The 10825-nt window shown below is 42.9% G+C and overlaps 1 protein-coding gene across 3 annotated transcripts in view; it reads left to right on the top strand.

Moving 5' to 3' along the window:
• The first annotated feature begins 6041 nt into the window (after nt 1-6041).
• SLC45A3 (solute carrier family 45 member 3) overlaps nt 6042-10825 on the top strand; it is a 44142-nt gene continuing 39358 nt past the window's right edge. For 2 of the 3 annotated variants that reach the window (XM_066600176.1, XM_066600177.1), the window contains exon 1: nt 6042-6115. The gene's annotated coding sequence lies outside the window, so the exon portion shown is untranslated. The remainder of the gene's footprint in view (nt 6116-10825) is intronic. The other variant, XM_066600178.1, reaches the window with a different exon arrangement.

The following is a 10825-nucleotide window of genomic DNA, read 5'->3' as shown; positions in this document are numbered from 1 at the left end:
AAATGTATAGCTCTTTATTTTTAATTAAGTAAGCAATGCGTTTGCTATTTTGTGTCAGACATTTTGATATATCATTTTTAAAGCCTTGGATTACAGGACAAATATGGCGATGCTTTTGGTTGTCATGAGCTGCTTTCTTTTCTTTGTAAATGTATTTGTATTTTATTCTGTACCTTTTTTTATATATATCTTTGTCCCCAATGATGTCATATAAGACCTCTGGGGATCATTCGCAATGTTATTTTTTTAAATTTCACTGTTTTCCACTGTAGCTGGGAAACTGCATTCATAGGAGCCTCAGTTACAGGGGAAAACATGCCCCCGGTAGTAACAGTAGTCACTGCAAAAGCTGGACTTGAGTCTGCTAAGACCCTGCAGCTCTGACATGCCAGGGGTAGCCGCAATCACATGATCACTGGGTCCCATAAAGAAAACAGAATTTCCATTTCCACTATATTCTAAATAGCTCTCATTGAGCGCTATGTAGCCTGTAAAAGAGAAGGCAGAAGCAGTCAAAAACCGCTTCTGTCTTCTCCATTGAGTCCTTGGCTGTCTCTGACAGCTGATAACCTGACCTGCTCCAGCTTGATTGCAGTACTAGGAGCTTTAATCTCATACAATAAATTTACTATTGCGTGGAATTAATGCCCATGACCAAGCGCCGTATATATTAACGGCACTTGGTCCTTAATGGGTTATTTTTGGTTTTCCAGTTGGTTGGTAAAATTAGGTCTGCCCATGAATTTGGGTTAGGGCTCATTCACACTTGTGTATTACGGATCTCTGCTCATTGAAAAATACATTCAAATGGTTTTATTCACCTTTCAGTTTTTTTGAACAAGTGCGTTTTTTATGCTTGTGGCGTTTTTCCAATAAGCATATTCCAACTGATCTGTGTTGGTACCATTTTTATCCCAAAGACCTCAATAAATTGAATTTAAAAACGTATATTCCATTTTGGCATAATTCAATTTTGCATGCTTGCGTCAGATTTTTGTTATCATCTATACTTCAGCAATATTAGAGAAGCAGCAAAACATAAAATACGGTGCAAATACAGATGAAAAATAGCTACATCAAAACACAAAATGAAACAAAAACGGACACAACGTGGAAGCAAAAATAGAACCATTGTAAACGAAAAAGTTGTGTATTGTGTATCTGTATTTGATCCGTATTTTCAAACGTGTGAAGAAGCCCTAGAGAAATAGACAAATTCAGGCTGGCAACCTCAGCATAAATCACAGTATATGTTTTTGGTAGGGAGACTCTTTCTATGGATGAGTTAGTTATCCAGGGACCATGGAAAGTCATTTGTATAACCCATGCACATGGTTATGGCTGCCTTCTCCTCAGGACATGCCATTACTCTAAGAGCTGAATATCACACTTTGTGCCCCAGATATTTCTTGGTGACATGTAATAACATAATTAAGTCCATATTCCAATGGGAGTGTTAAAAAAAAGCATTAATTGTGGGTTACGTCACCTGTTGGTTAATTTTAGAGCATGTAAATCTGGCTGGAATGTGCAGCTTGTAGTCTGGGAGTTACACAGTTCCTCGTGTGCAAGTTCGTGTAGTAGATGCAAGAAAAGGTGCAAGCAGCAGGCAATACAAATGGAAGTCATGCGTCAAGGAGGACTCCACTTGTACAGCATTATAAATATAGGTCATTTTTTGTGGGCTCTTCTATCACACTCTCAGTGCTTTGTATAAACTATAGAACAGTCATGTATGTATTGAAAGCATGTTGTATGATGTTTAAACTACTTTTAAGAATGGACGTCCATGTGATTCCAACCCCCATTCCAGATTACAAACCACAGCACAGACCCCTTGTTCTCACAGCTCCCAGTATACAGACCCCAGAAGGTTTGGGGTTTATATAAAGATCTGGTTTGGAGTCTGTGTACAAGGAGGTTAAACTACTTAGTCTTCAAACCAGACATTCAGATACTCATCTCTCCTCATTCCAGCACTTTCCTCCTTTCTCAGTGCCACCATAGACAACGGTACTTCAGAGCAGAGGGGACAGCAGCCGGAAAGTTTTCCAACTGACTGAGAAATCTTCAGGAGAGTTCGAAATTATGCAGAAATATGACTGCAAATTGTGGAAGCAGAGGTGTAACTTGAAGCTCCTGAACCCAAATGCAAAATATGTAACAGGATCCCCAACTATAATAGTACTGGGCTCTAGAGATGAGGGAGCATACTCGCTAAGGGCAATTACTCGAGTGAGTATTGTCCTTAGCGAGTACCTGCCCGCTCGGAAGAAAAGATTCAGGTGCCGGCGCGGGTGAGCGGTGAGTTGCGGGAGTGAGCAGGGGGGAGCTGGACGGAGAGAGGGAGAGAGAAATCTCCCCTCCATTCCCCCTGCAGTCCCCCGCCACTCAATGCTCCCCGCTGGCACCTGAATCTTTTCTTCCGAGCGGGCAGGTACTCGCTAAGGGCAATGCTCGCTCGAGTAATTGCCCTTAGTGAGTATGCTCGCTCATCTCTACTGGGCTCCCTATATGGAGAGGAGAGGCCTCATGGGTCCTCTAAGGTTCCTGGGCCTGGGAGCAACGACATTCCCTGCATCCCCATTAGTTACGCCTGTGTGTGTGGAAGAATAGGATCTTAGGGTGCTTTATGTTCAATTCAGTAGAAACTAATTTTTTACAGTATTTGCCCCTGGTTTTTTTTTGGAATGTTTTACGCCTAAATAATGTGCAATCTGTGGTGGGACACATATATAATCCATTTGTGGCAGAATTTAGAACCATTTGCACTATGTCCATGAGTTTCTAAAAATGGAGTGAAAAGTGGGTGTGGGGTGCTGCTTGGCCATTATTTAGACACGTCTGTGAATGCAACTGTTTAAAAAAGTCAAAAAATAGTCACATTTCTACTCTACACAGACCCTGGTGTAGAAAAGTAGTGTCCTTTTAGCCAGTTAATATATACTGTGACAGTTTATTCAAAGAAGGAACCTTCAGCCATACACACAGTATATCAGTAAACATACAACATACATCAGTAAAGTAGTCTAGCTTTAAATGTGCTTATATGATAGCCAGTGTAAGGCCGGCTGCACACGGCCAGATTTGCATTGTGGAATCCTGAGCGTGCGTCTGCTTCCGGATTCCGCAGCAAATACCGTCCATAAAATGCTATGGAAAAGAAGGGGTTTAAAAAGAAAAATCTATACTGCGCATGTCCCAAGACAAGCCGTTCGGACCGCAGTACAGAACAGGCGCTGGACGTACACAGGGTCGGATTCCACTGTGGGCTCCCGCATGTGGAATCCGACCCGGCCATGTGCAGCCCGCTTAATAACTAGCAAAAATTATATTTACTTGGTTTGCCTAAAATGACACTTTTGTGCTGAAAAATGACTCCCAACTGCTGTCCACTATGGTTCTCTCTTCCTCCTTAAAGGTAAAGTCCCCTGGTGCAAGCACCGAGTTATGACTGACTCCTAGGGTGACATCACATCGTGATGTTTTCTTGGTAGACTGTTTTTTGCAGAGTGGTTTGCCATTGCCTTCCCCAAAACAGATCAGGTTCCACCGAGAACTCGGATGGCTGGATTCAGAGTCCAGAGTGCTAACCATTACACAATGGAACCACACAAAGCTAAAGTCCCCTGCTGCAAGCACTGAGTCATAACTGACGTCTAAGGCGATGTGATATCATGACGTTCTCTTGGCAGACTGTTTTTGCGGGGTGGTTTGCCATTGCCTTCTCCAGTCATCTTTTACCCCCAGCGAGCTAGATACTCCTTACTTGTTGTCAAATGTCTGCTCTCTAATGACTGACAGGAAATGCTAAGACAGCAGAGCAGTGTGTGTGTAGGGGGGGGGGGGGGGGGGGAAGAATCATCCTGCCTATTGAACTATATGAGAGCAGTAAGAAGGAGGAAGGAGAAACACACAAGGATATAGTGAAAGAGCCAATGATGAGTTATCTGCTGCTTATTCACATCTCCACTGCTCAGTAATGGTGCACATGCCTACATGATAATGTTGTACATCTCTGTGAGTGTTACATACAGAAAGCAGGTTCTGCAGTTTTCTGCACAGTCTATACAACACAGGACAACAGCCAGGCTCCTCCCAGCAGTCCTGAGAAGACAGAGAATCAGATGTACACCCTGCAGAGAGGGGAAATAGGGAAAAACACAGGATACAAGTCATATAATGACCAGAGTGTTATTGCTCATATACACGTTATAAACATGTTACTGTGTGTCATCAATATTATATGTCATTGTTTTTACTTTCTTCTGAGCAAATACTCATCTGAATTTGGCCAATAGAAAATAATATCAATATGGAGGCACAAATGAAAAAAAACAAAACGACCGTGAAAAACTAGTTATGTGAATAGGGAGAAATATATTGGCTGCTTATTATGGTCCCCAAAAGATGGGTCAAATATGAAGCTAAAATACGCACGTCTGAAAGTAGCCTAAATGCAGCTATACAATATGCTCTCCTGAAAGAGACCTAGCACTGTTATGTGATTACTGTATTAGCCTGGGGCCCGCATGTAGCACTGGGCATGAGTACAGGCCCACCCTAAAACTAGAAATACTTTTCTGTAGAAGAAGAAGCTACTCTTCTTCTTTTTACTACGACCCAACCACTTTATTTAAAAAGTGGGTGGAGCTTTTCAGGAGGGGGCATGGCCACCAGACTAACAGATTTATGTATAATAATAAGCCTAACAGAGGGCTTAGTCCAATTTCCCCCTGTGCACTGAATATGTGCAGAAGCACGCTCCTTTATCTATTGAGCGCATCCCAGAACCTCTGTGCGCCTTCGCAGACATGTACACCAGGTCCTGCGCAGCATACATTTCTGGTATATTTTTTGCCAGTTTCTGTCATAAATCTGTTGGTCTGGGGTGACCACGCCGTTTCCTGAAATTCCCACCCACTTTTCTTTTTTAAGTGCGGTGGCCGACACAAGAAGAAGAGTAGCAATTTTTTTTTTGTCTACTTTTAGGGTGGCCCTCTACTCATCAGCCAGTGCTGCGTGCGGACCCCCCAGGCTAAAATTATCCTGCCAGCCCTGGCTTCTATCAGTGCTATTTACTATGGTGATGGGAAGGTGTTTGCACATCTGTGCTCTCCGAACATGTCCTGCTGATGGCGCCCTGCAGCAGTTGACCGCACATATAGCTGCTCTGCGGTCTCTAAGGCTACAGCTAATAGTCAAGCAAGGCCTTGCAAGGGTTACTAACATATGTGATGTTATGTGTTATGAAAGTGTAATGGAAAGTGTTATGCATAAAGGGTTAACGGTATAAAGGATGCTTATAGGTGTCACGTATAAAGGGTTAAGGAGGACCATGTAGTAGGAATGTCTTATGGTCAGGATGTAGCCTGATGAATAATGTACATGATGCGACATATATGATGAAAGATGTGTGATGTAACAGATGTGTCTATGGCGCAATGAGTCACATGACTTACGGCTCCTGCACACTTGCGTTTTTCTAGCGCATTTTTTTCACGCAATATCACTGTTTTTTTTCATGCGATTGTCAATGGGACTTTCTAATGTTAAAAACGCATTGCACAAAATTGCCAAGCACCAACTTGCGATGTGTTTTTAACATTAGAAAGTCCCATTGACAATCGCGTTAAAAAAGGCAGTGATATCGCGTGAAAAAAAACGAGCAAGAAAAACGCAAGTGTGCAGGAGCCCTTAGAGCAGCAGGTAAAATGTGTAACACGGGAGACAAACCATTAGATGATGATGTGATGACCTCTGCAAATATGGATGACGTCCAAGGGCTTATTCACGCTAACGTACTTGCGTTGTGTATTACGCGTCCAAATTTGCACACATAATACACAGTGAATAGAATTCATTGCTTTCAATAAGTTCGTACACAAGTGTGTTTTATGTGCATATGTCAGTGATCACACGGCCTTCTGTGACCACCCTGGATGTGGCTGACCATGGAGGGCACTGCCTGTGACAGGTGACAGCTCACCTCCTCCCACAGGTCTGCAGCCTCCCCGCCCGCACTGCGCATGCGCGGCTGTCGGAGATTTAAACTGCAGTGGCCGGAGGAGCGCGGAGCTGCCGGCGGCTGTCGGGAGGTGACCGGGTGCCGGAGGTGAGACGCCACCTAGTGTGGCATTGTGTAGGGCTGCCGGTGCTCCCCGCTGGGGTCTTCTTAGTTAGGCTGTCGTACGCTGCTCCGGACGGGACCGGCTATGTACTATCGTCCCGGGCAGCCTGCTGCCCCTCCATCTACCTGTAACCCCCGGGAGGAGGGGGCGGCAGGAGCCCCCCTGATATCTAACAATCGTCCTCTGTGTGACCGTAGAGCCCTTTAACCCTTGCTGCCCCGGCGGGTGTAGCGCTCCGTTCGTCGGCAGTTTCCACCCTGTGATCTTCCAGAAGTGACTCACATCAAATGAATACTTAGGATGCGACTTTGTCATTTCTTTCCACCTCCGGGATGCTTAACTTCCCTCGCCCGGATTTAACCCTTCCCCACCTGTTTAAACGAGCTTTTCATAGTGCAGTTCTGTAATTGATATGTAGGGGATAAGGCATTTTATTTATGATATATTTACCTAAAGGGTTGGATGTAATTTAACCCTTTTAGTGATCACCGATGCACTTTTTTTTACTGACCTCACTAATGGACTTTAAACCTGCACATACATCTTTTTAAGACCATGGCTTGGCTGACTGACAGCCAGGCTCCTACTGTAACAGCCAGGAACAGAGAAACCTCGGATTCTTGTAGTTTAACCCCTTACATGTCACAGTCAATAGTAACTACAGCGTGTAAGCAGATGACGGGGAGGGAACTTGTTCTGTCACCCATCAGCACACCGCAGTATGATTGCAAGGTACCAATGGGTTCCTATCACATCTGGAAGCCTGACAAAGGTCTCCATGCGTAGTCTAAAAGGCTGCTGTAATAGGCTTAGTAGAATGAATTACATAAGTAATGTGGTGTACTGTCCTAGCAATCGAATGACCGTATCTTCAAGTGCCCTTGAAGGACTGAAAAAATGTGTATTTAAAAAAAAATGCAAACGAGTTTGCGTTTAAAGAAATAAACATCAGTTAAAAAATTAGTTTTTTTCCCCCTATAAAAAAACCTTCTTAAATTGATAAAATATTTTAAAAAAAAGCACACATTAGGTATAATCACATTCCTAACAACCCAGATAATGAAAATATCTTGTTCATCTTGCATGATGAGAATTCCATAAAATTAATTTTAAAAAGTAACACCAGAATTGCTATTTTGCTTTTTTTGCCTCCCAAAAATGCAATAAAAAGCAATCCAAATGTCACATAGAATTTTCATTGGTACCAGTTTGAGGTTCTACTCTAACAGTAAAAAAAAAACAAGCCCTCGCAGAGCTCTGCTACTGGAAAAATAATGTTTTTTCTGGGTCTTAGGGCTTATTTACACAAGCATATATCAGCCGGCGTTTTAACGGCCGGCCGCTATATGCTTTCATCTGATGTATTCCACAGACAGCGCACAGCTCTGTTATAGCACATGTGGATAGTCACATGAACAGTTTTCATACAGACCAATGACCTGTCTAACAAACAATGACTGTGTGCCCGATTGTCATCTGCTTTCATGAAAGAGCATAGGACGTGCAAAGTGCAGAATCTGTGGAGATCGGACATGACATGGATGGGTGTGCTGTCTGATGCCAGTTGCATGCCCATTTCTCAGACGCAACTTGCATACGGCTGTGTGAATCTGGCCTTACAGGTAATTAACGTCACCTTACAGGTAATGAATAACCTGTCACTATCATTCCTCCTGCCAAAACAGTCCAAGCAGGGTTTCAGTCTGTGAACAACCTTTCCAAATGTATATCTGTCCCTGCTGAGTACTACAGCGTACCTCTGGTAAAAGTAGTTTATGTAGGTACTACGCTGTATGCTAATTAGCTCTCAACAGTTTGGCCGGCGTATCTGTACCATGAGAGCTGCAAGTTGAGTTTATACTTAGCTGACCCTCTTCCTTTGAGGCCGGGCTCACATGAGCGGGCCAGAATCTGCGGGAGGCCCATAGCGGATTCCAGATGTGGGCTTGGCCGGTCCCCCTGTGTACCTCCTATAACTGTGCTGTAGATGACTGCGGAGGCTCGCAGGTGGTCATGCGAAGTACATGTTATGTTTTTGTTTTTTTAATTTGCATTTCCCATGCTATCGCTTAGCGATGACGTGGGTCCCCGCAGCCTATACACAATGTTAATTGTCCATTGACATCATTGGAGCTGTCCGTGTGGATTCCGGACCAAAATGAAGCATGCTGCAATTTTTCTTCTGTTCGCAGAATACGCAATTCGTATCCACGAATGTGAGCGGAAAAGCAAAAATGCATGCCTTTGAATGCCCATGTTATACCACGGGTTTCCCGTGCAGGCGGGATCTCTCCAGGTTTACTCTGTGCATGCACTGCTTCCAGTTTCTAGAGATGAACGGCTTACAGATGATGTGGGAATGTCATTCACGTCAGTCCTAAGTGGGTCAGTTATAGCTAGCTTTACATGGGCTTAAGCACAATTGCACGTGCCCTAGTGCAACTTCTTTGCACTATGAACGAGGTATTTTTGTGCATGTGTTGGCATATTTTCCTGCACTTTTTCTGACCATAGGGCATGGTTTTTTTTGTGAGCGGGACAGAGATGCACTTTTGATTGACATGGCTAATTCATCTAATGATGTTTACTTCCACATGTGTTCTTTTTCCTGTTCAATTATGCAGCGTTTCACGCATCTCCTTGCATATTCTGCATGCATTTGTGCATACCCATTGACTTCTATGGGAACCATAGTGCATAAATGCACAGAAACTTAGAACATGTTCTAACTTTTTTTTGCATGACAGAAATGCACGCACCAAAATACAAAAATGTGAGCAAATCCATTGACATCAATGGGTTCTATTCCCTGCGTATTGTGCACGCAAGTTTTGTGTGTGTAAGTACATCTGTATGAAGCCGGTCTTAAAGGGGTTTTGTCATTAGAAAAAAAAATCAATACTTGTCTATTCCTCCCTGTCAGTCTTCTTACCGCATCTTCTCCTCATCGATCTTCTCCTGGCTCCTCCAGTCCTCCGGGTCACCTCACCTCCAGCCGGCCAGATTCTCTTCTTCCTGTGACAAAAGGTCCATTAGCTGCATTTCACTCCCTGCATGAAATGCCAAATCCTCGGCAGCCTGCTTTAGCGCGCATGCGTGATATCTTACTGCTAGTAGTAGTTCATATAGTATATGAAACACTAGTGGTGAGACATTGGCCATGCACGCTAAAGCAGGCTGCGGAGGATTCTGCATTCCATGCAGGAAGTGAACACTATGTCACTAGTGACTGGGTACACTGACCTGCAGGAGGCAGAATGCAGAGAATGTACGCTTTGTCACAGGAAGAGGATCCAGCCGGCTGGAGGTGATTGTGACCTGGGGGACTGGAGAAGCCAGAAGATCTGGTAAGAAGACTGCCGGGGGAGGAATAGGTAAGTTTAGAATTTTTATTTATTTATTTTTGTTAATGACACAACCCCTTCTTCGCATCATTAAGGGGTTTAGGATGAATTCAACTATCCGCTCTCATGATCCAGATATGTCCAACAGACTGTTGGGGGCTAATTGGCATACGGTGCAGTAATTATATAAAATACTTAACCAGAAGTATACTCAGCAGGGGTAGATATAAATTTGCAAAGGTATTTTTACAGGCTGCAAACTTGGTGCGAATGTTTTGGCAAGGGGAAATCTGGTGACTGTTGTCCCCTAAAAGGGGAACCATCTTGAATATCATGAAATAATTATAGAGGATTCAGCTCCACTACCGTGGAAGGAAACCATTACAATGAACATTACAGGAAGACCAAGTATATTGTTGTGCTCTACTACATCACATTGTACATAGATCGAATATCCTGTAATTCTAACTATATACCAGCAGCTAATGAATACTTCACAAGTTCCCTGCATAGTACTTTCACTTATCTCAAAGGAAATCGCAATACCTGCAATGGGTGAATGAGTCAGAGGGCGCATGTTGTTTCAATGTATATATATTCTGTTTGACGTTACTTACCTGCTTGATGTATAGAAACAAATATGCTTATTGACAACTACATGTGGAATTGCTACATGCTTATAGCACAGGCTGACAAGTCGAGATGACATTGGGTGCAAGCAAACAATCGCGTATATAACGTCTAACAATACAAATATAGACATTCTGGGAAGATCAGGACATTTTAATATTTGTAAAATATTCTTCTAGGACACAAACCTGTTTTAGAATATTGGTAAGCTGACAGATTCTTAACCCCTTAAGGACCAGGCTGTTTTGTACCTTAAGGACCAGACACTTTAGGGATTTTAGCCATGTGGTAGTTTTACTACCTTTTTTTTCCCCCCTTTAGCTACCAAAATTATTTTTGCAGCGTTTTTTTGTTTGTTTTTTTTCCCGTGACATATAGGGCTATTTCTTTTTAAATACCTTTTTCACTGACTTTTTCCCAGTTTTTTAGTTTTATTTGGGGTAAAAAGCTAAAATTTGTTTTTTTTCTAACATTTATAGTTTTTTTTTTTAAACTAGTATATTTACGCTAAAAGTATGAGAACTGGTTCCTAATTTTGTTTCGGACGTTTTGATATATAATATGTATGATTTTGGATTACAGGGAGCATATAGCAACTGTTTTGGTTGGTGTCGGATTTGGATTATCTTCTTTCTTAGGGCTTATTTACACTAGCGTATATCATGCTGGATTTTCTCGGCTGGCTCATATACACTTCCATCTAAGCACCCCTCCTCCCCC

This window comes from Eleutherodactylus coqui, chromosome 4 (assembly GCF_035609145.1).
Source record: "Eleutherodactylus coqui strain aEleCoq1 chromosome 4, aEleCoq1.hap1, whole genome shotgun sequence".
NCBI classification, from domain to species: Eukaryota; Metazoa; Chordata; class Amphibia; order Anura; family Eleutherodactylidae; genus Eleutherodactylus; species Eleutherodactylus coqui.
The sequence above is the reverse complement of the archived record's forward strand: the minus strand, read 5'-3'. Positions and strand labels throughout refer to the sequence as shown.